At 41.2% G+C, this 27,499-nt stretch overlaps 1 protein-coding gene across 1 annotated transcript in view; it reads right to left on the reverse strand.

Annotated features, from left to right (window-relative positions):
* The window catches only part of Grap2 (GRB2 related adaptor protein 2), a 60,855-nt gene extending 37,540 nt beyond the window's left edge, over window positions 1–23,315 (reverse strand). The window contains exon 1 of the mRNA XM_026405955.2: window positions 23,211–23,315. The gene's annotated coding sequence lies outside the window, so the exon portion shown is untranslated. The remainder of the gene's footprint in view (window positions 1–23,210) is intronic.
* Between the last annotated feature and the right edge of the window lie 4,184 nt (window positions 23,316–27,499).

Raw genomic sequence — 27,499 nt, forward strand, 5'->3', positions numbered from 1 at the left:
GAGGGGAGCCCCAACTCTCTCAATTTGGGCAAGCAAATGAGCAACTCCTTCATTTGTCCAAAATGCTTCTGGATTCCTCCAGAATTTACACACACACACACACACACACACACACACACCTCAAAGCAGAATCTGGACTGCCTCAGGAGCCCTGCTGAAGTGCAGGGAGGAGACCTGAGGGGTGCCTGGAACCAGTCATGTACCAGTGGGGTGCACTGAGCAAGGAGTGAATCTGAGCAAGTGAAGGTAGACTACGAGGGCTCTGTGATTCCTCCTGGCTTTTACAATCCACATTGCTGGGACTGTGGGGCTCACATATCGTCCACACCCAGGCCTGTCTGTCTGCACACCACAGGGTTCTAAAGGAGTCAGTCTAGTTCCAAGCAGCATCTAGTGTCAAGCATCACTGTCTTTCAGGGAGGAGGCAGCTGGGCATGGAGAGGTGCAATTTCCTAGGACTCCTTAGGAAGTACCCACAGGAACGTACGGCATGATGCAGACACTCACCACTCCCAACCTGGGTCAGGGTCTCATGATCTTGTGTCTGAATAAGCACCAGTTAGTTCACAGAACCGGTCTCTGCTAGATTTACCTTCTCTAAATCTTGCATCCTTTCTGCTTAAAAATCTTACTTTACTTCTAGAACCAAGTCCAATATCCTCAGAGGGGAAACTAAAGTCATTCCCAATCTGCTGGCCACAACCCTCACTTCCGCCATGTGGGGCACCTGGACACTGCATCCATGAATGCTCCCTCAACTCAAATTCAAAGTCCATCTCCTTTAGGGCTGCTGTCTGGTTACCCATCCTTTTCCTGAGCAGCACTTACTGACCATGTCTTTCATGGAGTGGTTGATATTTTGTTTCTCCAGCTTATTTCTAAGCCACAGAGCATAGGAACCAAGCTGCACCCATCTTTGTAGCCTATGAACCTCGCACAGGGTCCCACACAAGGTAAATATTTGCTGGCAAGTGGGTTTTCGACCCTGTCGCCTCTTGGAGAGCATTGAATAAAATCCATGGAAAGTTTGACGATGGTTATCATGGTTCTCTTTCCCTCCTCCTCATCAGAAGCCTGCAGCCTAAAGGACTTTTTTGTTCCCCCTCCCTCTTCTTGAGAAAGTGGGAACCTTGGAGAGAGCGGTTTCCTGTGATGGTTTTGGAAAAAGGAGAATACGAAGCATCTCTCCCACGAGCCATCAACAGTATTTCACATGCGTTTCTTGGGAGCTTCAAGTTCATCCAAGAATGAGCTTCTTCACAGATCAAAAGGAGCCTACGAGCAATCCACCACGGGGACACCCACGGTGCTAAGTTTACAGGCAGAACCATGGCCCGCGCCAGCCTGCAAGCAGGAATGGCTTCGCCCCACGTGGCTGCAGAGAAACCCCAGTGACTGACTTAATTTCTGGGCCCCAATGTTCAGTTTTCGTGGTACGTGTGCCAGTGAGCAGCACTCGGAATTTTTCACAAAAGAGGAACTGGCATTAAATCAATAAGGAAAGTCACCATTTCCTCCCTGGCCCGACGGCATTTAAGGAAGCAGAGCTCTGCCAACATGTACAACTGTGCGGAATTTGTAACTGGGCAGTTGAAGCCATCAGCTAAGCTGGCAGCCGTGATTTTTTCCCGAAGTAGAGCCGCAGGGAGAAAGAGAACGTCTAAACTTCAGCTTCATTTTTGCAAATTGGATCTTTTGGTGAAAAACTGTTTTAAACTCAGGTTTGTTTGTTGTTGGTGTTTTGTTTTTCCCCTTTTCTTCCCTAATTACTGAAATAAATGACTGTTTCCTTTTTGCCCACGTGGAAATTCATTCATTTACTCAACAAGTATGATTGAGCCTCTACCAGGAGTCAAGCATGGTTTTAGGTGCTGGGGATGCAGCTGGGGACAAGAATCAAAGTCCCTGACCTCAAGGAGCATGTGTATGTGTGTGTGGGGGGGATAAATAAATACACACTCCATCAGCCTAGATGACTGAAATACCATCAACATGTTGCATTTTAAAACTTAATGTCAGAAAATTAAAAATTAAGAATCTTACTAGAATGTTAGCTTAGCTTAGCTTGTATGTGTCACATGTACTAAGGGGTATTTTAAAAGGAATAGTTAGAAATAATACTGCTCTTGGCACATGAAGCTGACCTTCCCTCTGACCTTCAGTAGGCTATGTGTCTTCAAGGTGTGTTTCTGGGAGATGGATTTGTGCCCACTTGTATTTGCTCACCATTAGAGCACAAGATGGTAGGACACTGACACCAGAAATTGGGAATTCCTTCTGGAATCCACCCTATCTTTTCTTCCTTTCCCAAATCTGGCATTCCATGCTAATAAGAGACTCATTAAATTAAACACTATATTTTTAAAATTAATTAATTGATTATATATATATTTTTTTGTGCTGAGGATTTAACTCAAGGTTGCTCCATCATTGAAATATTTCCCCAGCCCCCCTTTTTCATTTTTTATTGTTTTTTTTTATTGTTGGTCGTTCAAAACATTACATCTAACTTGATATATCATATTTCACAGTTTGATTCAAAAGGGTTATGAACTCCCATTTTTACCCCGTATACCTTTTTTCATTTTTTATTTTGAGACTGAGTCTAAGTTGCTAAGGCAGGCCTCCAACTGGCAATTCTGCCTCAGCCTCCCAAGTCTCTGGGATGACAGGCATGTAGCCACTGCACCAGGCTAAACACTGCCTTTTAAATTTACCTTAAATGGATGTCCTTCTTTCCCTCACCCCTTCCTGTGGGCAGACTTGGTAATCTCTCTCCAGGGCCCCAACACCCAATTTCTCTTCCTTGACTCTAGGCTCAAACACCCCCTGTCCTCTCCCCCATCGATTCCAGGGTGCTCTGTGTAAAACAGATTGCATCAGGCCACACCTCTGCTTCCACTCCCTCCTGCTCCAAGCCTTCTTGGTCTGGCCCTGGCTACCTGGGTAGCATGTGTCTCTGGGCCTCTTCTGGACCCTGGGCCTCAGACACACCAGCCCCACTCACATAAGTTCACTAGGCCGGAGGACCTAGGAAGTGACCCTAGGTGTTTCTTCTTCCTCAAGTGCCCTCCTCTCTTTCCCCCTACTTCTAAAAGTCCTTTAATGTGGCTCCACCATCCTCTTATCTATGAAGCCTTCCCTGACCTTAATCCCCCTTCTTCTTCCCTTGGATGTCCTGCCTCACCGAATCTAGTGGGAGGACACTTGCAATGATTTGTTGACATTCATGTCCTCGTTCCCAGGTTATAAGCTCCTCTAAGTAAACAGTATCTTATTTGTAATCTTGGAGCATAGCACAATGCCTGGCATACAGCAGGTACTCAATAATGTTCAATGAATGAATGATCTATGGTCTCTTCTGGTTTGGCTCATGCCAAATAACACATCTGAGACCTAGGTAGCTATAGCAATATGACAGAGTTTCACCAGCTGACCAATATGGTAAGTAAAGAGCTGACCAATATGGTAAGTAAAGAGCTGACCAATATGGTAAGTAAAGAGCTCAACTTTGCTCTCAGTAAGAGTGAGTTTTAGGGGCTGGGGATGTGGCTCAGGCGGTAGCGCGCTCGCCTGGCATGCGTGCGGCCCGGGTTCGATCCTCAGCACCACATACAAAGATGTTGTGTCCGCCAATAACTAATAAATAAAATCTCTCTCTCTCTCTCTCTCTCTCTCTCTCCCTCTTAAAAAAAAAAAAAAAAAAAAGAATCTCCTCCGTGTTTCAACATCCTTCTGACTTTATGTTTCGCCATCCTCAATATAAAGGATGCCTCTAGGGGCTGGGGATGTGGCTCAAGCGGTAGCGCGCTCCCTGGCATGCGTGCGGCCCAGGTTCGATCCTCAGCACCACATACAAACAAAGATGTTGTGTCCGCCAAAAACTGAAAAATAAATATTAAAAAATTCTCTCTCTCTCTAAAAAAAAAAAAAAAAGAGTGAGTTTTAAACATTTGTGCTCATGGGCCACAGAGGATAAGGAATTTCAAAGTCACATTTTCTTTGACAACATTTCTCTGTGTATTGCATCTGTAGCTGGTTGAGAAGTTCAAATAAATGAATAAAGCATGTAAAACAGACCCATTAAGGAATCTAGATCATTTACTGCAGGAAAGAAACTTGGAGGGACTTAATAATGGTTTTTAATGAAAGGAAAGATCGTACTTCAAGGATGGCTAAACATCTCTTTTCCTCTATAAACACAAAAGATGAAGAAATGAGATTGAAGTGCTTCCAAGATTTAAGTTAAAAATGAGAACTCACTAGTTTCTAATGGGATATTTGGATCTGTTTCAAGTCACTATTAGGAATAACTCGCCTAGGTTGAGGGATTATTAGAATTAGGCACTGTTCCCGAACATCCTATTATGTCATCTAATCTCCTCAGAACCCATGAGTGCTGTCTTTCATTTTATTATTCCTATTTTACAGATGAGAGAGTGGAGGCACAGGGTGGTTAAGAAACTTACCCAGATCACACAGCTGGTAAATAGTAGGACTAAAATTGTAACCTGGGCTGGCTGGTTCTGCACCCTTCCTCCCTCTTACTCTGCTTTCTGCCTTGTTAGAGCCTAGATTAGAGGCAGGCCTCCGTGGACAGAGGCCTGAAGACAAGCTCAAAAGAGCTCAGTAGTTTCATGTGATTAGTTTAGAAAATACTTGGATATGCTAATAGTCTATCATTCCTGGGGCATCTAGCTCTTTCGCAGGTTTTATTGCACGCGCGCGTGTGTGTGTGTGTGTGAGTGTGTGTGTGTGTGTGTGTGTGTGTGTGTGGTGTGTCTAGAAGTTAAAGCCCCCTGGTTTGCTTGTGTTTTTTTTTTTTTTTTTCTTTTTTTATTGTTTTTTATTGCTATGTTGTCCAGGCTGGTCCGCAGCTCCTGGGTGCAGGCGATCCTCCTGCCTCAGCCTCCCACATAGCTGGGACTAGAAAAGCACACCACTGCACTGGGCTCATTTTTCTGTTTTTATCCTGGTGCTTTGGCCTACCAGGTCTTGTCTTTCTAATGAGACAGTAAGTTGTTTTGTTCTTTTTGCCTTGGGCTGTCAGGACATGCACAGTTTCCTCATACACATGTGTGCGTGTGTTTATAAGACCTGACATAAATCGAATCATATTTAGATATTGTGATTTTTACCTCCAGAGTGATGGAACTACTCGGGGCCTGAAGAGCCAGCATCTTCTTCCCTGTTAATTTTTTGCAAGATGACCTTGTTTAGCTTGCCTTGGGGGCAAATGCAGAGGGGCTGCAGCCAGCACAGAGCAGAGGCAGCTCCGATGCCCGAGCAAGGAAGTTCACGTCTGCTGGGCGCTGAAGCACTTGGGCTGCAGGGGCCTGGGGCTGGTTCAGGAGAACCAGGGCGGCCTGGCGGGAGCCCCATGAGAGGGTGTGAATGAGTCATTAGACTTCTCAGGTTGACTGAGATGGCTTTTGTAGATTTTCTTTGAATTTCGATGCGTTATCAGTGTTCACACATTGGGCATAACGGGAAGGAGCGGAGCAGTCGTTTTCTTAATAGAGCCTGGACTGCAGCAGGGTGGCGATAAGATCTGGGGTCAGATGTGATTCTGCAAGAATACGCCAGGCAGCACATGTCCCTGTATGCACCAGGGGCTGGTGGCAGGTAGGCCCCGGTGGGAGAACACAGTGTCCCAGGAGGACATGTCCTTTGACATTAGACATGGGTAAGCCTGGGTAGATAATTACCAGCTCAGGGCGTCAGAAGGTGCTGCAACTTGTCACTCTTTGAGTTCATGGTCTAAGAAAAAGCTCTTGCTTTGTAACATCCCCACAGTAACGAGATAGATTACTGATGGTTGGTTAAGAGTTCGAATTCTAGGAGTTCACTTAATCTTTTTGGCCTCAGTTTTCTCATCTTTAACATGTTTGCAACAATGGCTCTTAACTCCTTGGATAGGATTAGACGGACAGAGCTTGGTGGATGGCCAGCATCACCTTGTTTTCTATGAAAGCGCACATTTTTATTGATATGATTCCTATTTGTCAGATGACCTACTCAACCCTTGGTCAAAATAGGTGTTTAGTAAATATGTGTTAAATACTGAAGGAACTGGAAGAAAGGATTTAGTGAAATACATGTACAGGCACCTGTTCTGACTTCTCAGTAACCTGTGATTCAGGGCAAAGCTGGATGTTGGATTTAATCTCTATGGAGCAATATTTCAAAATAAGAGGAGTGTTCTGCAATTAAACACCTCGGCAGATAGATGGGGATGGAGATGATGGTTTTACAAGAAGATGACAATTCTTTTGCTTGAGAATGGAGTTGGAAAATGTCATGCAGAAAGGACAGGTAGCAGGGACAGTAACTCTAAGCAGAACCAAGAGAAGGATCTAATTAAACCTGAAGCTTTGAAACTACAAAACACATGCTATTTATGAGTCTACAGAAATAAATACATGTAAAAAATAGGAGTCAACTCTCTGACCCGTATTTACCCTCTGGTATTGTTTATTTTTAATAATGACAACTTCAACTTGAAATGAACCAGTTAGTTTAAAAAAACAGAAAGAAAATGAAAATTATAATGTTTTAGGAGCTGGTACAATATGACAAGAGTATCTTCATGTTAGGTTGAATCGTGAAATTGCCACTTTTGGGTTAATAAAACAGTTGGATATTCTCAATTTCATGTGGTTCCATCTAATATATTTAAGTTAATTGAATTAAAACAAAATGCTTTTATTTCCTTACTTTTTATTGTATGTTAACTATGATTATCATATTTAAATCGGCCAGTTTTATATCTTAGCCTTCTTGGCCTTTCTGAGTTTCTACATAGTAGGTGCTAAATAAATGTTTCTCAAAAGTCTCTCAAAAGTTAGACCTAAATTTCACCACACTATTTATTTCTGGAACTGCCCTTAAAGCATAATTAACAAAGTGTTAGCTTTGTTTCAGTTTTCATGATCTAGATAAATCCTCTCTGTTCCTTGCTTGGGCAGCACTGGGGAGCTAATTAATACATTATTAATAAATTGTAGAGGCAAACAAGACTCTGCTTGCTCGAAAAGCCATGACAAGAATAAATCCAGGTCAGAAATATTTTTGCAATTAAGGGAAGATGTTATTGTCATAATAAGGAATGTTTGTTTATGTGATACTACTCTGCATAGTAAAGCACATTCTAGACTGAAGGATGAGGGGAATGGCAGAGTTGAGTGGGCTCTTTCCCAATGGTTTGAATTCTTTTAAATACTTATTTTTCAGTTTTTTTTCAGTGGATACATCATCTTTATTTTATGTGGTGCTGAGGATCGAACCCAGTGCCCTGCACATGCCAGGCGAGCGTGTTACTGCTTAAGCCACATCCCCAGCCCTATGGTTTGAATTCTTCAGAGCCCAAGTGGGGCATCTGAAGGGCTCTGCAGTGAGCTAGACCTTCTGGGATCCCAGGAATGAAGCGATCTGTTGGTATTCACATAAGATTTCATAGTAGTTGAGGTTGATTCCAAACTTAGAAGCAAGTAGTGAAATAGCTGAACAGGCAGCACGAGGTGTTTTCAATGCCAAAAACTAAGAGCTCCTTCTCTAGTGGGAGGGATGGGGATGGTTCAAGAACTGTGACAACGCATGAGTGACAGGGCCTCTTTGGGCCTCAGTCTCCCCACGTTCGTTTACTGCTGTTTAGAGAATATGCTCATTCTCTATACCATCTGTCATTGCAAGGATAAGTGGGACATCACCTTAAAATGCCACCCATTTCTTGAGGGGGTTAAAGTCATATCTCCAAAAGGTAGTTTGGGGTCTGGTCAACCCAGGACTGTGACAGATGCCATGTTGCATAAGCAGACTTCTAAGAAAACAGAACTGCTTTCATTTTTTAAATAGAAGAACTACAAACCCCTCTATGTTTAGATCCTTCTACAACTTATGTGGGTCCAAAAGAGGGTCTGCAACATCAACGATTTCAATTTCCCCCTCCATATCATTGGGTTTTCTTAGGGACTTTTTTTTTTTTTTTTTTGAGTCCAGAACATTCACAATTCTGCTCTCTTTGTGCCATCTAGGGAGATCTCAGCCCCAGTGGACCAGCTTCAACTACAGCAGGGCGATGCTAATTACCTTTTACAATGGTTAGGGCAAAATGTTCCAAACACACCTGAGGTAATAGCTAGTTACACAGCCAGGAGGTCAACAGTTCAATCAAAGAGAGAGAAAAGAGAAATTAGCATGTCTTAAGAATGAGTTTGAGTGGTTTTGTGCAAGAGCCCTTATTTAAGTCTACAAAGATAGCTACTTCCCTTTTCAATCACTGCAAACCCCGGATTCCAGGGGAAGTTCTGAGAACAAGAAGCTTCTGGCAGGTGAAGGGGCCGAGGCCTGTTGTTGGGGAAGTTGGCTGCAGTGATGAAGTTGGGTCTGTGCCAAGACTGCAGCACATGAAATAATTGAGGGGGGGCCTCAGGCCACAGATGAAAGAGCAGAGTGATGCTCAGGAGCTCTGAGCTAGTCCTCTGTTACAGTCACCACATAGCTTCCATCCTCAACGACAATAAATCCCTCATACCAATGTGGATCACATCGTCACCAACATAGTTACAATCTGCTCTCCACAGGACAGTTTCCTGTAAACTGTCTGATCTTTTCCCCAGCTTTCCATTAAAAATTGTTTTAAAAAAGATTTCTATTGAATACCTAAGAGAAGCAATAAGAAACAATACCCCTTGCTCCTGTTTTAAATGACTGCAGTTATCTTTTGTTTATAAGGGCTTGACCTTTTAAAAACATTTATTGAACACCTATTACATACTTGACAATTCCTCCATGGTTAATTGTTCTAAAGATGATTCCTCAAAAAGTCATCTGGAAAAAAAATCATTTCTTTGCTAAAGTATTAAAATAATAAAATGGCTCAAAGATTTTTTTTTTAATGTGCTAAAAAGTACTTTTCCTGGGGGGCGGGGTGGAGGGTGGGGGGGGCTGGGGTTGTGGCTTAGCAGCTGAGCGCTTACCTAGCATGTGTGAGGCACTGGGTTGGATCCCTAGCACCACATGAAAATGAATAAATAAAATAAAGGTATAGAAAAACGTTATCTGTTTAAAAAAAAAAAGTACTTTTCCTCCTCCAAGAGCCTCATACTCTGTGCAAGTTCTTTTTGATATGGATGCCGTGAAGCTGCCTAGTGTGAAAGTCTAAGAACTCACGTTTCACCGGCACCATATTTAGACGATAAAGTCCAAATCAGCTGGGAAGTGAAGGATGACTTATAATTCAAACGATAGGAAAACTTTTAGACTGAAAATCAAGTTATAATGAAACTTATTCAACTTTAACTTTTAGATCTGATGGGGGTTCTTGTGTTCATTTAAAAAAAGAAAATGTTTCAGGGCTGGGGTTGTGGCTCAGTGGTAGAGCGCTCACCTAGCATGCATGAGGCACTGGGGTCAATCCTCAGCACCACATCAATGTAAAATAAAGATATTATATTCACCTAAAACTAAAATATAAATATTTTTTAAAAACCAAAATGTTTAAATGCACAGAAAACTACAGAGGACAATAATAAACCCATCACTCATCATTCAGAGGATTTTTATGAGCCTATTTAATAGGCCCTGTTCCATTTCAGAGAGGTCCTGCAAATGCTCATGAAAGGACTTCCAAATCTGAGGCTAGCCTCTGGGACAAGCCGTCTGTAGGACACTTTTAGACTGGAGCATTCTCTTGTTTCTCTTCTGACCACTCTAATTTGAGTTGTTGTTTCTATTTACTTCCATTCATGCTGGTGCAGGAAGCCTCTTTGGGGGAGTGGGCTTATAGGTGCTAAGACTGTCCTGCCTGCACCTCAGGGGTTAGTGGTCGATTCAGGAGAACAAAACCCACAGAAATAATTCTAACATAAGACTGACATGTGTGCCTGGGAAAAAGAAATTTCTCTTGTCTTGGAAAAAAGGTGTGGGTTTGAGGCTAGCCCTTGAAGGTTGGCTTGGAGTTTGGAAAGTGACCTGAGCAATGCCAGGTTGGACAGCATACACTGTCCTCAGAACAGGGCTTATGGGGTGTGTTTAGGCTGTAAAATATGTTGAGAAGCCTCTGCTTATTGTTGGAAGGGTGAATGCCCCAAATTTTCTAATTTTCTATTTCAACTGTGTTACTGAGATTTACTGAGTTTTTATATATCATCCAGCTGCCTTTTAAACCCTAAAGTCATATAATAGTCAATTTACTTTTGGAGAGTATGTTGCCATTTACGAATTGCTTTTTCATACCCATTATTACATTTGCTCCATGTAACAGCCCCGTGACACCACGGGGCTCATCTCCAGGAGTGATTTCCTTTGAAAGTAACTAGTAGTCATAGAAGCTACTTGCCGCCTTATTGTGTTAGAAGTAGGAGACAGGATAAAATCAGCAATTGGGAAGAAATGAAAGGAGAAGGCCCCAGTGTAGACAGAGATGCAGTGTTCCAGGAAGACAATGGGACGGTGGCTTTGGAAATTGAGAGGGATGCAAAGCCAAGAGAGAATGCACAGTGGCAGGGAGACCCCAGTGAGGCGGGGGGCTTAGGGGGGTGCACATGGCAAGCACAGAGTCAGTGCCCTTCTGGCCCAGTGGGGCTGGGTGACCAACATGAACAGTACTGTGTGCAACACAAGTCAGAAAATTCAGAACATGCTTATAGAAAAAGAAAATAATTTTGAAACCATGTTGGGGAGCAAAGAACTGGTTCAGGAACTAGGAAGGGAGAATTCTCTCTCTCATTTGACATCTCTGACTTCTCTCTCATCCTATAGCACTCCATCTACTGTATTATTAAAAGACAATTTTTCACAGCACTTCCTAAACTTTCACACCTTGACAATTACTTTCCAGAAGGGAAAACAACCAGGACACCATTACTGTTGCAATTTAGTTGGAATAAACCTTACTGACGTCGGCAGCATCAACATATCCATTTAGGCTGCCGAGAGTCAGCTTACTCTCCTGCTTAGAGACACGATCTGAAATGAAATTAATCCACTTACAGAAAAGCGAGTGAGTTCAGTTGGATAAATCCCTTTGCCACCCATTTGAAACAAAATCCACACAGAGCATCTTCTCTGGAACTGAACAAATGCATTTATCCCAGTTTTATTTACAGCTAAATTTACATCAGAGCTATTTCAGATGGTAGTGTACCCTTTTATCCTCAGGTGAGGGTCACAGTGAAAACATTTGCCAGACAACCAAAAGGTTTCAGTGGAACTTAGCCTAAAGAATATTGCTCCGGCCAGAATGTAAACCTGTCCAAGATCGACAACTCCCTGGAGAAAGAAGAAAGAGACTAATGAGACCGCCAAAGCTGTGAGTGTTCTCATGTTCTCCCTTCTTTGCTTTTCCTGGTTGGAGAGCAGTCTGCACACAGCGTATATTTAATACATACATTTAGGTGGTAACTAAGCAGGCAAGACTCAGAGCAGGCCCAGGGGAGAACAGAGGGATGAAAGGGTGGAGAGCCTCTCAGGGGGACATGGCTGCGGAGTATAGATTCGCAGCCTGGAGAGAGAGGCTCGTGTGTGGCAGTGGCAGAGGGCGCATGGTGTTCTTCACCATTGTGGGTTGTAAGGCGATGAAGGAAAGCCAGCTTTCGGCCCAATGAGGGGGGGGGTCAGGGGTAGGGGAGCAGTTTTGACTTAGATGGATTATAAGGTACCAATGGGTCCTTAAGAAATCTTTCTCTGGAAATCTTAACGTTGAGAGTAGATAACCTTTTGAAAATGATTTAGGTGCCCTGCAGGAGAAAAATGACCTGAAAGACCTCCCGAGTTCTGTTCCACTCCTTATCCTGTAGTTTTGCAGGGGCCAGGGTCAGCTCCTGGCTTGCTTCTTGTCCATCTTCCTCCATAGCTAGAAGCACTTGACCGCTTCTTGCAAGCCAAGCGTGCTGTAGACTCAGGGATTTAAGAAGCTCATTGGATGTGACTTAGCTGACCTTGCATCAGGTCACCCCTGCTGCTGGCCTGGCGGGAAGGCATCCCAGTTCTAGTAAGTGGGATTCTTGCCTTGCTCCTAACTTCCTTCTTACTGGATTTACCTGAAATCTGTCATGGTGCTCTCCTATGGTTTCTGGATTTGGGGGTTTTACATGATTTTGAGATCATAACTAGTATCGCTCTAGGAAAGAAAACTTCTCTGTCTGTCCCTCCAGGCTACATCTCCCCCAAACCCTCCTATGCTTCACCCCTGGTGCCCAATCCCTGGACCCCAACCCTGTTACTGTGCACAGGGCTGTGGGAGAATTCTCTACTTCCTGTCCCCCAGACTCCTGCCATTCAGCCACTGACACTGCTATGTTCTCTGCTGGCCATATCATACCATGCCCTAGGCTCCTACAGCATTCTAGCTTTATATAATTGCACATTGGAGTCTTTCTCCAGAAGCCACATCTCTACAAAGTAATTCCCAGCCTCCACACCTTGAGATTTGGGGGCAGTAAAGTCTTTGTTGTGTGGGGGCCATGTGGACTCTACCCACCCTCAAATTATCTACCAAAAGTGTCTCCTAATCCATCACTGACCCCATTTCCTTATTAACCTATGATGACCAAAAATATCTCTGGCATTGCCAAATGTCCCTCATGGGATTGGGGTGTGGTGGTGGAGAAAACTTTACTCTACAGGGATCCAGGAAAGCAAGAGTACTTTAAAGCTAGTTATACATACTTTGGGAAAGAACTGGATGGATTGTGATTTTTTTTTTTTTTTTTTTTTGGTGATACTGGGAATTGAACCCGCTCTACCACTGAGCTACTTAATTTTCATTTTGAGACCAGTTCTTCCCAAATTGCTGAGGCTGGCCTTGAACTTGTGATCCTCCTGCCTCAGCCTCCCAAGTCACTGGGATTATAGGCGAGCTCCACCACACCTGACTAAATTTGGTAAAATTTGAACTAATAACTATACGCTCTTACCTAAAACCACATGGGATTGTGTGTTTTGTACTGGAACACAAAGCAGTTGATGGGTAAAATGGAATGAAATCTTAACTCTAGACAAGTTCTTCCCAGGCTTTATTGTGTACAAGAATCACCAGGAAAATCTTTTTAAAAATCAAGTTTTGAGTCAGGAGGTTTGAGGAAGAGTCTGAGAGTTATTTCCTTCCTTCTTTTCTTCCTTCCTTCCTTCTATTTTTTGGAGCATTGCTGGAGACTTAACTTGAGGTCCTCATTTCTAATAGGCTCGCGGCAGTGCCAGTGCTACTGCTCCTGGGATCACATTTGCTACATTGATTATGGAGGTCAAGCTACCAATCATGGGTGAGAGGTGGCAGGGGGGCTTTGGACTCGATAATTACAAGATCACAAGAGCAACATTAAAATTTAAATTATTGACAGACTAGAAAAATATGGATGTTCCTGAATTCTTCTGAAATGAACAAAAACTGTTCACAGGGGCATGTTTAGAAATATGGCATTTTCTCTTAGCTCTATAAATATGTATATTTATAATTATACAGTTACCTGTGAGCTTTCTGCTTTAGCCAGAGATGAAGATCTACATTTCCAAAAGTCTTTCACTTTGTTACTAATAGAAGACTATGGTATGGTTATGGTAGGGTTGGGTGGTAGAGGGGTTGGAGAGAAGAGAATTACATAAAAATTGTTTAATTTTTTCCTGTTGTATAGTTTTTTTTTTTTTTTTTTTTTTTTTTTTTGCTTAAAGATATTGCTATTAGGCTGGGGATGTGGCTCAAGCAGTAGCGCACTCGCCTGGCATGTGCAGGGCGCTGGGTTCGATCCTCAATACCACATAAAAATAAAATAAAGATATTAAAAAAACAGACAGAAATACCTAAAAAAAAGATATTGCTATTTAATCTTCATGTCGATCCATCACTGACCCCATTTCCTTATTAACTTAGAATGGATATAGTCTTTATAGATGTGTTGGAGACTCTCTAGGAACTTGACAAATCCATAAGAGTGTGTGGGTTTTTACGCATTTGGCTAATTCTAATTCACATGCACTTATTCAATTCAAGAGTCACTTCTGATGGGTCTTGCAAAGAAGAAATGCCTGTGGCATTTACTTGAATTATGAATAATTTCATGCAAAAAATTATATTAACATCACAGGATATTACTACAACCCCAAATCAGATAACCCAGTTATATCTTTAAAATAGTTGCATAAATGACTGCCCATTAACTGTAATGTGTAGTGATAAGGATAATCACATTTTTGAAAGCTGTTGAGAGTCTGAAACAAACTTTTCCTTTTCTGATATAATAACTGTCGATGAGTAACATTTGCTTAGGGTTTTGCAGACGTCTGACTCATTGTTGCATATCCTCGGGAAGTAAATTGGCATTCACATTTGTTCCTATTTTATAGTTAGGAAGGTTGAAGTCCGTTATTTTGTCTAAAAAAAATGCAGATTTGTCCAGAGTTGTAGATTTATAAAGGGGAAGGGGAGAATAAGGAGGGTTCTGATGCTTTTGAGGCCAGGATCCAGTGTGAGATTAGCTATGCTGCTAAACCAGGAGAAAAGTACTCTCCTGCCAGAAAGGAGAGTGAATGTGCTAGCTCTGGAATATTTTGACAGGTTGTTATCAATTCAATCAAGTGTAATAGGGATAAATGTCACTACATTTAAACCTCTGTGCCTAGAGTCCTCCCCGCCCCCTTACATTAACAGCATAACTACAGAATAAGAAAATCTGGTTTAAAAGAGTAATGCATGAGAACCCATGGGGTTTGTTGACCACAATTTCAGTATGAGTCAGCAGTGTGACATAAGTGCCAAAAAGGCTATTGCAATTGTGGACCATATTAATAGAAGCATAGGGTATAGATCAAGGGAGGCAGGCACCCCATGGTGTTCTGCATTGTCAGGCCGCTCCTGGAGAGGTTTTGTTTGTTCCATTCTGGGCATCACAATTGAATTGGAGGTGAGTACTCCATCAGAGGTGAGAACTTAAAAGGATGGCAGCATGGAAAACCACACAAGAGGAATGGCTAAAAGAACAAGAAATTTTAGGCTTGAAAAATAAGACTTTGAGAGGCATGTCTAGAGTCGGGTAGAGCAGCCTATCTGGGAAAAGAACCTGAAGTACAGTTTAATTCTGGATCTCCAGGAGAAAAAAATTTCATGAGGGGCTTCTTTGTTTGCAAAATAAACCTTCTCAGTAAATGAATACAATCCTATTCCTCCCACGATTTCCTTGAGGTGTTAAAAATTTGTGGATGCATTTGTGCCTCTTTGCATACACCTTCCTCTACGCCTACAGGCGCACCTCCTCCAAAAAGCCCTCTCTAAAAACCCCCAACTCTAGCCATTTACTGTCATCTCCTGTCATGAGTTCTGTATTACGGTAGCATTTTCTTTTGTTTGTCTTAGTTTCCCCAAGAGATAGAAGTTCCTTAGGGAAAAGGACTCTATTATGTTTTTGTATTTATTACCCTAAATGTTCTCAGTACATCTGGGTACCCGTCAGTTAGGGATTGAGGGAATTTCTGCAGACGATAGCCAAAAGATGAATTAAAGTAACCAGACAGATAATTTTTTATAGCATCTACTTGACAAAGCATCACAGTGTACTCTCTTGATGATAATAATACTGAATTGACCCTTCACTTTATGAAATAATATGAGCTGTCAAAGTTGGTTGGATAATAAATCTTACTTTCTTACATTTTAATTTTACCATGCTGGAGAAAAAGAAAACCTACTGGATACAAGTTTCATGTCTCTTGTTCCAAGGCATTGGGAATTTCTCTCCAGCTAGGAGAGACCCCCAAAAATCTCTTTCTTCATTTATTTGGAGATTTACAGCACACAAAGTGTCAAGTCACAATATCACACAGTCAGTCCCTGGTTCTTAATGTGAACTGTGTAGTCTATGTAAAAAATATTAGGGTTGGGAGTATAGCATGCATAAGGTCTGGGGTTTGATCCCAGCACTGCAAAAAGAAAAAAAAAAATCAATCTAAGAAAATAAAAATTCTACAAAATGAGTTTACTTAAATAAGGAAGAACCATGTTCTGAATCTTAGAAAAGTGAGATACTGAATATTTACATTACATTAAAAATAAACAAATGCTTTTGGGTAGCAATGCACGAATTTTCCAAGTCCTTTGTACTGGGAGTTCAAGATGCTATCACTTTGCTCAAGGACATAGGAGTGCATGGGCCACACTGAGTTATCTGCAGGGCTGAGGGTGGAACACAGAAGAGAGCAGCTGAGTTTGTACGCAACCTCTGCCATCACAGTATTGCCTCCCACAGCCCAAGGACCTGACACGCTACACAGCAAATTATACACTCATCTGTAAGAAGTGGATATGACCCCACTTGTCAGCCTGAAATCCACTTAATAAATTTAAAAAGCAAGAGGCTGAGAAGCAGAGCCCCAATTTCCTATCATCAGCTGTTAATCACAAATTGAGAGGCCACCTTTCTGGCTACTGAGGTGCCAGCCTATCCAGGCAAAGCGTACGTGGCCCTGAACAGTCCAAAAGTCAAGGAGGAGAGGTGGCTATGTCCTTTCTTAGTCTCAGCGTCCGTGTGCAGAGCCACACACCCTCTCAGGAATCTCCTATGACCAAGCCCATTGCAGGGATATTAAAGATATTACTCTTAACAATGAAAAATCAGGTAGAAGTCCTGGTGTCCTTCAAAAGGAACAACCTCCTCAGAAGGACTGGGTCTACCAATCCTAATAAGTCCATCAGCATCGTTTATTTCCATGTGACACTGTTAACTGCCCTTGCAGGGTAATGACATCCTGTGGCATGTCTGCCCAATGCACAGCACAGGGGCAGTGGACAGCTGCTATGAAATAGCCCTGCAGCCAGAGGGGTGGCCAACAGAGTGACACACAAGCCACCCACAAAAGCACCATTGATATCTATTGCTTCTAATAGGATTTGGAACCTGCAAAGGAATCCACCAAGATCTGGATGCCAGCTTTTGTGACCTTCAGGAAAAGGGCAAAGGGTCTTACGGTCCATGGCAGAAAAAGTCATTTCCCTCTGCTCTTAGTGGGTTAGGAAGACTTCAACAAAAAACCAAAGACTTCAGAGAACATGCCTGACCTTTTACTTGACCGAGGAGGAAACTGAGGCCAAGGAAGTCAGGCGGTTTGTTCAAGGTCACGTAGGTAGTTCTCGGTAGAGCCAGAATTCAGATTTGCAGAAGCCCTCTCATGGGTTCCTGTATTCAAGAATGCTATTCCCAGAGCTGCGTGGGGTGAGGAGCCTGAATCGCAGCCCAGCAGCCCTGGGCCAAGACCTGGAAGACTTCAGCAATATGACCTTGTACAAGTCACTTAACCTTTTCCAGCTTTGGTTTTCCCACTCTGCAAAATGAGAGGTAAAATATATGATGTGTCTACCTAAAAGACCACAGCCAGATCAAAGGAGATAGTGTGTGAAAACCCGTTCTGAAGCTCCATCGGGTTTAGTGTGAGTTACTGTAGATAAAGCCATTTTTCCTATTGAACATATGTAGATGGCACCTGGGAAATTTGGGGTATAATTGTTGAGGATGAAGCTAGGCACAGGGGCTCCCCCACCCCCAGGAACAGTTTTCATAGCTTTTATTGGCTTTCCCCTCACCTCCCACCCCCAACCACCACCAGTGAGAACCATGTGCGGTGGATATCAGAATACAGACCATCAACTTAGAAGGTATTAAAATTTGACAAATTTCTTACATTTAACGGATGGTTGAGATCCTCCTGCTGGCCTAACTGATTCTATAATCCGTATTTTTAGAACAAATCTCTTTGCAAGAGGAGAGCTTTTTCAGCTATCTGACTTTATATTTTGTTCCCTAAAGGGCTAAAATCTATGACCTATAAAATGATGGATAGAAACTTTAAATTATGAATCCACCAGACTGTTTCCCCTACTTGTGTACTAATAATATTTCCTAGAGATATTTCTTTAAAATCATATTTAACCAGAGAACTATCTACCTATTATTTACTGAGTTCCTACAGAGTTCTCAGTGGTTTGTTTCCAGTATTTTCCCATAAAGCACTAGACAAAAGACACAAGTTGTAAACCATTTGTAGGCCCACACATCCAGCCTGTGGCTCTCAAAGGCTGAGGGGTGTAGAGGAAAACAAATGAGAAAGTATTATTCATGACCAATTGATCAATTAGGCTATTTTTCATTAAAAAACATAAAAAGGCAGAACCAATTTAGGATGACTGTGTTTGAAATGCATAAAAACATTATTAATGCTGGATTTTCTTTCCCTCGCTTATTTTTAGTTCTCTTTAGAAAATTACACTTGAGAGCTTTCTATAATGGCAATTTAAGGAGTGGATTAGACTTGGCACAGCACTGGAACCCTTTTGTCATGCTAATGAAGGGGCAAGGGCCAGTACCTCCTTTGTAAGGCTCTTTCTGGATACAGCCGTTTCAGAAGCCACTGATTGACTCACTGAGTACCCTAGGAGATCACCAGCCAGGAAGTCACCTGTGAACAACGCCCATCCATCCTCCCATGAGAAACCCAGTGCCTTATTCCATAAATCTGACAAGGCTTATACTCTGGTGTTTTGGTGGTAAAATCTTCTATAGTACAGGAATGTGAAAAATGACCATAATTTTTTCCTCCATCCTGACTCTATCAAAATACCATCTTCTGCCCTGAGGCTCTGAGGCCTCATAACTCCCCTCTTGTATTATTCCTTTCAGATTTTTTTTCTTCCAACAACTTCCTCTTCCTCCATCTTGACTCTTTTCACTTCTATTTTATGTTTGAAGTTTCTTACATGGGGCCTTAAGCTATGTAAATGCAACATGTATAATTATCATGCTTAATAGAATGCTATTCTTATTCAGATGAAGGCAACCTAGAGTGTGTTTTGGTAGCAATGCACTCAGATTTTCAATAACTTCAAACCTGGGAATGTGTGTGTGTGGGGGGAGTGTGGGTGGGTAGGTGGGGAGGGTGTGTGTGTGAGTGTGTGTGTTGAGGGGGGAGGGTGGGGGCGAGGGTGTGTGTGGTGGGGGGACCCTGTTGTTGATTTCCACTCAGTTCCATTAGCATCAGTCCTCATACCACACACCAGGTTTCAGAGAGAATGCTCTGGAATCAGATTGCCTGGGTTTAGATCCTGGCTCTACCCATCTACTAGTTCAGGAAACCTGTGCCAGGTAGTTGACTTCTTTGTATCTCAGTTTTCTCATTTGTGAAAGAAAGCTAACAGAAGCACTGTCTTCACTGTGCCAGGGGAAGTAAACAAATTAATACCTGCAGAGCGTTAGATCAATGCGTGGCTAATAATTATGAAAATGATAATAATAACAATACCACATTGTGTTGGGAAATCATATAAATTATTTAATCTTCAAAACATCCTATGAAATAGATATCACTATTACTCTCATTTTGTAGCTTAAGAAAACTAAACGCAGACTGAAACTTGTCCAGTTCACTGGGTAAGTGCAGGCTTGGGCTCAAACTCAGGCTGTCTGACTCCATGGCAAGTGCTCAAGTCAGTGTTACCTATTATTCCTATTACTAACCATCTGAATTCTTGAACTCCATAAATACTTATAGCTGCAGCTGATGCTGCTAATGATGAATTTCTGTTTTATCCCTCACCCAAGTGTATAAAATATATATGTGACCACCAATGGAATAATTGATTTAGACAAAGGATTATCAACTAAAATCAGTGGGTGTGTGTTTTTTGGGAAATGGGATATTACCATAGTGCCAAAGTGTGGCCCCCTCTGATTACTTGCTGATTGTAAAGGGGGGTGAAGTACCTTTATAAGGAAAGATCATCGCCTTGAGCACTCTTTGCCTTGAGCCATGATCAAACTTAGCACGATGGCTAGTGTGACAACCTGGTATTCTGTGCCTCCTGGGAGGACACAATATGGAGCACCCTGTGGCACCTTGTAAAGAATGTTCAACCAAAACCTAGTTGTATGTTCAGTCCTACCTTGGAGTTTTACATGAAATAAAGAGGGTATTAATCATGAAATAACAACCAATGCAGAACATTGACATTCTGCCAGATAACTGGCCTAACAGTTAAAAAAAAATCCAGTGCTGAATAATAAGATATAAAACCAAATAACAAAATATGTTTTTACTTTTAAAAAATTGGATCCCAGCTGGGTGCTGGGATGCACACCTGTAATACTTGGAAGCAGCTTGGAAGGCTGAGGAAGAAGGATCTCAAATTCAAAACCAGCCTCAGCAACTTAGCGAGATGCTAAGCAACTCAGTGAGACTCTGTCTCTAAATAAAATAGAAAAAATAGGGCTGGTTGAGTGCCCTTGAGTTCAATCCCTGGTACTCAAAATAAATAAGTAAGTAAGTAAATAAATAAATAAATAAAATAAAAAAATAAATTGGATCCTGTGTAAGAGGTATTTGGGGGACAAATGGAGAAGGTTAAATGTGGACTAGCTATTAGATGATATTAAGAAATTACTATTCATTGTCTTAGGTATAACGAGGTATTGTGATTACATAGAAAACTGTCCTTATTCTTAGATGTGTATAAATTATTTAGGAGTGAAATGTCATTTTACCTGTGACTTACATTGTATTTTTAATAGTGAACGCTTTTGGACAGAGGATCACTTTTAAATTATTCTATAAACATTCAGAAAGAAATACATGGAAATGGAACAAAAAGTTAGCAGTTGTTGAACCTAAGTGATAAGTAGAGAGGTATTCATTGTACTAATATTTCAAATTTTCTTCAAATTTAGAAATTTTATTTACTTTATAAGATAAATATCTTACACCTTTGGAGAACAAGAGTTTTACCACCAAGTTCTTTGCAATAATTACTTTTAATTCTCTAAAATTTTTGTCTATAAATTCATACTGTAAAAAACTACTTTAAAAATTATTTACTGAGCTGGGAAAGGTGGCATGTGCTTGCAATTCCAGCAACTCAGGAGGCTGAGGCATGAGGATCAAAAGTTCAAAGCCAGCCTCAGCAATTCCGCAAGGCCCTAAGAAACTTAATGGGACCCTGTCTCAAAATAAAGAATAAAAAGGGCTGGGGATATGGTTCAGTGGTTAAGTGCCCCTGGGTTCAATCCCTGGTACCAAAAAGAAAAAAAAATTGTTTACTGAATTTCTATTGGCTCAAATTTATTGAAAATTATTGTTGAAGAGAACTCAGTACCTAATGCAGATCATGGCACATAGTACTGGCACATAGCTAATATCTCAAAAAATGCTGTTAAATGTTTGTTAAATGGGGCTATACTTTACTGAGATGGCCAAGTGGCACAGACAAAAAAAAAAAAAAAAAAAAAAAAAGAAAGGAAAGACACATGAGGCTGAGTTGCTCCTTTACGGATCAAGAGACACTGGGTGAGACTTCAGATGGACAAAATGGTGGCCAAACTCCCCCAATCATTGGTTCAAATAACTAAGCTCATGAAGATTCTTGAACAAGTTTCAAGTTTGTTTTAGGAGCATTAACCTATGGTTAATCCAGCAGCCCCTGTTACTTATTTAAGAAATCCTGATGGAATCACCCTTAATGACATATTTTTGAATAATGACAGACTTTTCTTGACCCAGGAAAAGAGGCAAGTTCTGCTCAAATTCAGGCATGAGCCCTTTAAGCTTCCAACACCAGCAGGTTGTTATGCTCTGGGAATCAATAAGCATATGGGAATTAGGATCATTTTCCGCCTCCCAGAAGGCAATGGTTCCAGAAGAGATGATCTCAGCCAGTGTGAGATGAATTTTGTATAAGAGATGGGAAGAAAGTGATCAGGATTCAAAGAAATAATAATGATGTCATCTTGCCTTTTTCTTGAAGTATTCTGTGTCTACGTTAACTCACTTATTCCTACACCACTCCTATGAGGTAGAGGTAGAACCGTTGAAATAAAAAAGAAAGGGGACTTTCACAATGTGGAAGATATTCAAAGGGATAATATATTAGCAGAAATATTTATTCATATTGAACAGATCAGTCACCTCCTGTTCTGCTCAGTAAAGTCATTTTCAAAAAGATAAAAGCTACTACAATTTAGGGAAAATAAGATTATATTTTACTATATGGGAGACACTTAAAGTTGACTCTAAAGGGTAGTTTTAGTCAACGATATAGAGCCAACTCTCTTTTACAAAAAGAACAGAAAATTCTTGAAAAAAATACAAATCACAATTTTAAAAAAATTAAATGCACTTACATAGTTCTCTATTTACATTGTGTTTTTTAATAGTGGATGATCTAGGCAGAGGATCACTTTAAAATTATTCTATAAACACAAAGTTTTGTATATACAATATCAAGTTATTAAAGGAAAGTATTTGAAAACAAAAATAAGAAAAGAAAGATATGCAATAAAGAACTTTTAGGAAAACTGTAGTTGCAAAGAACAAAAGATTCTTTCACCTGAAGTGTCCTGTCCTGAGGTAATATTTGCACATAAAAATTTTTCATTGAATTTTTAGATCCTAACGTCTCTCTGTTAATTTATCTAGTGATGTGTTTTCAATAAAGTACAAAAAATTACATATACTTTATTTGAGCCAAATTCAAGGGCCTAATTCAAAGCATATAAATATAATAACTTTTAAGTTAGTGAAGTTGTTGGAATATCTCCCCACGTTCAGAACAGTTGAGGACAAAGAGCTTAAAGGAGCTATCTTTAAACTGGACACCTCAATTGGAGACAGTCAGAATAGCCTAACTATTAATAAAGAGACAAAGATAGACAATACTCTCTCCAAATATATTTCAATGGAAAGTTTTCTTTTAGTAAAGGAACACAAACTGGAGTTCTTTGTAAAGGGAACATAAATACTGACAAATGGCAATTTGAGCACACAGAGACTTGCCCTCAGAGTCTGGTGTTCATTCATTGCTGCTCAGCCCTCTACCACCTCCTGCTCCCCAATTTGGATTCAAGGCTGACTACAGCAAAGTGGAATTTGACTTGTGTGACCCCAGCTTCGGAAGTCTTTTTCTGAGATGGCTCTGAAGCCAATTAGTGGAGGTTTTTGTTCTGGGCTGAGTGAAGACCAAGTCTTCCCTGGTGTATCTGATAGAAGTCAAGTCCTAGCACCACTAATATTGTCACTGCAAAAGATTTAGAGAACTTAGCTGATTGACTAAAATATTAAAAGCAATATAGAAAGCCCCCATGGGATTCATTTTAATTAGATTTGAGTAGGGGAGAACATTTTGTAAGTCATAAAATGGTTCAAGGTTTCTAGAGGATGCATATCGAGGTTGTATGATGACATACCTTTTGGAAGAGGAGAGGTTGAGTTTGTGTCTTGGCTTTGACACTGCGTTATTAGAATCCTCTCTTGCAAGCAGGAAGATGAATTCAAACATCAAAACTTTTGCATTTCAGAGTACAGATCCACCTTGTGCTGTCTTCCAAGTACCACAGAGAGGGGTGCAAGCTTACAGATCCATCAACGCTGTCTCCTCCTCCGGGCCGCTTACTCTTTCCTCCAAACTACCCCCAGACCGCCCTGCAGTCTATAGGCAAACCACACAGGAACTAGCAGATACCCGGCTGCAGAGAGTTGGGTGTGAGCCTTAGATTATGTGGTTTTGTTTTCTTGCTGCCAGAGTTGAACTAAAATGCAGGAGGTTCACCGAAACACTTTTGCTTCTTTATGATTGGTTTCAATTTTAACAATATCCCCTCTGAATACTTACGTTCACATAGGAAAATTTCGAACCCTGGACATGGTCCATCAGCAAGGTGCTGTTTGCCTTTAAGGAAAATCCTCATTTTCTATGAGTAGGTCCTTGCATCCAGAGAAGCAGGAAGGCTGTGAGGGGAAACATTTGAAATCAGCCTCGAATAAGCACAGTGGTAAAAATCTCAGAGAAAATGTGGATTCAGCCCATAACATTACTTTCCAGCTCATACTAGGACTCTTGACCAAAAAAGCTATGAATCAGGTTTGCCACAATCCACACTGTCTGGCATTAGCAAGGATTGCCCCTAAGATTTCTGGATAGAGCAGGTTGGACTGAGGCCTTCTGGGATTTTAAGAACAACTCATTGACTTTTGTCACCTTCGACGACTTCCTTAGCTCTTACCTTCAAATGTACAACTCACCCTCCCCCCACACCAACTGCCACCTGAGAAGGCCTCTTCCTTTCTCTTTGCTCATGCTACAAAAGGGATTGTCAACATGCATCTTCTGCATAAAATTAGACACAATGCTATTTGCTTAGTGGAGCCCTTCAGAGTTTGGAGGCTGGACCCAAGATGAAGAGGGAAATATGGGCTCCAGGGATATTTCCAGCATTAGTCTCTGGAATCCCAAGAAGGAGGGAAGGTTTCATATAGAGCTCAATTGGGGGCTCTAAAATTTTATTCTGCATTTCTGCATTTTGAGGTGCCATCCTTTTATATCTCTGTGACCCTTTATACATAAACTGTGCTCAAGATTTACTTTTTTTTCCTTTGTTCTTTTTAGTTATACATGACAGTAGAATGTATTTTGACATATCATACATACATGGAGAATAACTTCCCAATCTTGTGATTGATGGGGAGCTACACTGGTTGTGTATTCATACACGAACATAGGAAAGTTATGCTGATTCATTCTACTGTCTTTCCCATTCCCAGCCCCCTTCTTTCCCCCCCAGTCAAGATTTACTTTTTAAAGAGCCTTTTCCTTGGTCATAACTGCTTAATATTTTTATTGAAATAGAAAAGAAGGAATCTGGTAGAATCAGTAAGGTACTTTGTTTAGAGTAGATGCTCAGTAAATACAGAGTTAGTTAAAGAAAGCAATTTGGGGCTGGAGTTGTGGCTCAGTGGTAGAGCGCTTGCCGAGCACATGTGAGGCCCTGAGTTTAATCCTTAGCACCACATACAAATAAATGAATATAATAAATAAATAAATGAATATAATATATTTTTTAAAAAAAGATAGTCTGAAAAACATTTTTAAAAAGGAAGCATTTGCTACTCCTAACTCCTTCATAATGGGCTTTCTTTTTATTAATGCAAATTTGACTGATTTTCTTAAATCCAAGTTACATCTGAATGGGATACCCACTATTCCTATATGTTATAAAGATAGACATTTTAAAGAAAAAAAAAACCTAGTTGCTGATTTTAAAACAATAACATCTCATCATTGGCCTCTATATTCTCCAGCCTTCATGGTCTAAGGACATTTTTAGGTTCCATCATCATATTGAGCTCCATTACCAAGTTTCTGAACACTGAAATCCTTATTCTTTAGCGGTTCCCAAGTCAATTGTTTAAAGTGTTGAACAGTGAATCCTTAAACTTCCATGGCTGAGAAGTGGGAAGGAAGGGAAAATGTTTAATTGGTGCCATACAGAAAGCATCATGGGGTTTTCAGCTTGTACCCTCAAGGGGAAGCTAATTTTTTCACAGGGTGCTCCCGCCCCCCACAGCAGAAAGAATATAATCCCTCCCCCTTTAAGTGTGAGGCAGAGTGCAGAACAGAAGAATCTCAAAGAGAACTTATTTTGGTAATAACTGATTGGCAGCTGTGTTACACAGCACAGTGGGAGGGGAGGAGGGCTATGTTGGTGGCTTATTTCATGATGGCTCTCTAATGAACAAGTACAAAGGCACAGCCTACGAATAAAGACCCTAACGTGAACATGTTAGCACTTCAGTCCTCACCATTAGACACTGAGAAAAACAGCTGGTAATTGGGAGGATTTAGGGATATATGAAATATCACTTATCCACAATGGAGAAAGTTTATTCAAAACCATACTTGTTTAAAAATTTTCAGCAGTTCCTTCTAAAGGATCACCATCAATATCAGAACTGTTTTTTTTTTGTGTGTGTGTGTGTGTGTGGTATTAGGAATTGTACTCAGGGATGATTTACCACTGAGCCACATCTCCAGCCCTTTTTTAACTTTTAATTTTGAAAAGGGTCTCTTAGTTGCCCAGGCTGCCTCAAACTTGTATCCTTCTGCCTTAGCCTCCTTAGCCACTGGATTATAGGTGTGTGCTCCCATGCCTGGCATAGCAGAACTTCTTACATATAATTATGCTTAGTTTAACTTTATGATAAAATGTACACTGCTGATTCAATAGTGTGGATTCAGACATTTTCTTTTTATTCACTCAGTAAATGAAGTTTGCACACCCTCTCTGTTTAGGCCTGCTGTAGGTGCTGGTAATATACCAGTGAACATAACAGTCTTCTCCCTTCTGGATCCTACATTCTGGTAAAGGGATAAACGATATGTATGCTAGTGTCCTGAGAAAGACAAAGCCGGGTGAGAGCCGTAAGTAGTGTGGCTGAGACGGGGATGGGGGTGTGCAATTTTATGTTGGGAGATCAAAAGGCGTTTAAGAGGACCAGAAGACAGTGAGGAAGTCAGCCCTGTGGACATGTGGGAATGGCTTTTGCAGGTGTGGGGATTTGCTGTTGCAAAGCCTGAAGGTGGAGGCAGGCTTGAGACAAGCAGCAAGGTGGAGAACAGCTGGGAGGAGGTTGGGGAGTGGACAGAACATCAGGGACTGGCTGGCCATGGTAAGGCCTTTGGACTTTCCTCTGAATGAGATGGGAACCAATGGAAGATTCTGAACTCAGGAGTGATATAAACTGACTTGGGTTTTAGATTTTTAAAGGCTCCCTCTGATTGTTGCGTTGGAACTAGATATTAAGGGAGCAAGCACAGAAGAAGGGAGACCAGTGAAGAGGCTACTGCAATAGTCCAGGCAAGAGATAATGGTGGCTTAGAACAGGATTGTGGGAATTGGTTGGATTCCATATATACAGGGTAATCATGTTTAGAAACATGGATAATATTATTATTCATATATTGGAATGCAGTATCAATTAAATCGCTAATTATTCAGAGTAGGCAGCCACACTGTATTTTAAAGCTAATAGATATGATGTGAGATATGAGAGTCAGAGAAGAGTAAAAAATGGCTCCAGATTTTGTGGCTTGAGAAACTAGAAGCAAGGATGTTTCATTTACTGAACCAGGAGAGACTGTTCAAGCTCAGGAGTTTGGTTTTTGACATAATGAAATTTTTTTGTGACACAGAACAATGGGGAAGTCAAGAAAGATACATGAGTTTGGAGGTCAAGAGAAATTAGGGCTCAGGATAAAACCTTGAGAGTTGTTGGTATGGAAGAGTCTTGAAAGCTATGGGACTGGAAAACACCACTGGGGGAACGAGTGTAGATAGAGAAGACAAAAGAGTTTGGATAACAGATCCCTCCAAAGTTGAGAGGGCCCAGAATTGAGAAGAAATGAGCTCAGGAGATCAGAAGTGGTGTTCTGAAAATAAAGTGAAGCAAACTTTGTTCACTTTTTAAGTTCAGAAAATTAAAGGGGGAAAAACCCCAAACCAAGTTATTATCATAGAACCATATTTGATTCTGGTGAATGCTACAGCAATGCAACTAAACTGTGCCCCCCAATGGAGGAAAGCAGATAAGAAGGACCCCCTTACCTACTCTCACTTTAACGGGGTTGATTCTATTAGGTTGGTAGCACCTCACGCTTCTGCTGAGCCTAACCAACTCTTTCACTATTCCTGCACTTCCA

Source organism: Urocitellus parryii, chromosome 5, assembly GCF_045843805.1.
Source record: "Urocitellus parryii isolate mUroPar1 chromosome 5, mUroPar1.hap1, whole genome shotgun sequence".
Taxonomy (NCBI): Eukaryota; Metazoa; Chordata; class Mammalia; order Rodentia; family Sciuridae; genus Urocitellus; species Urocitellus parryii.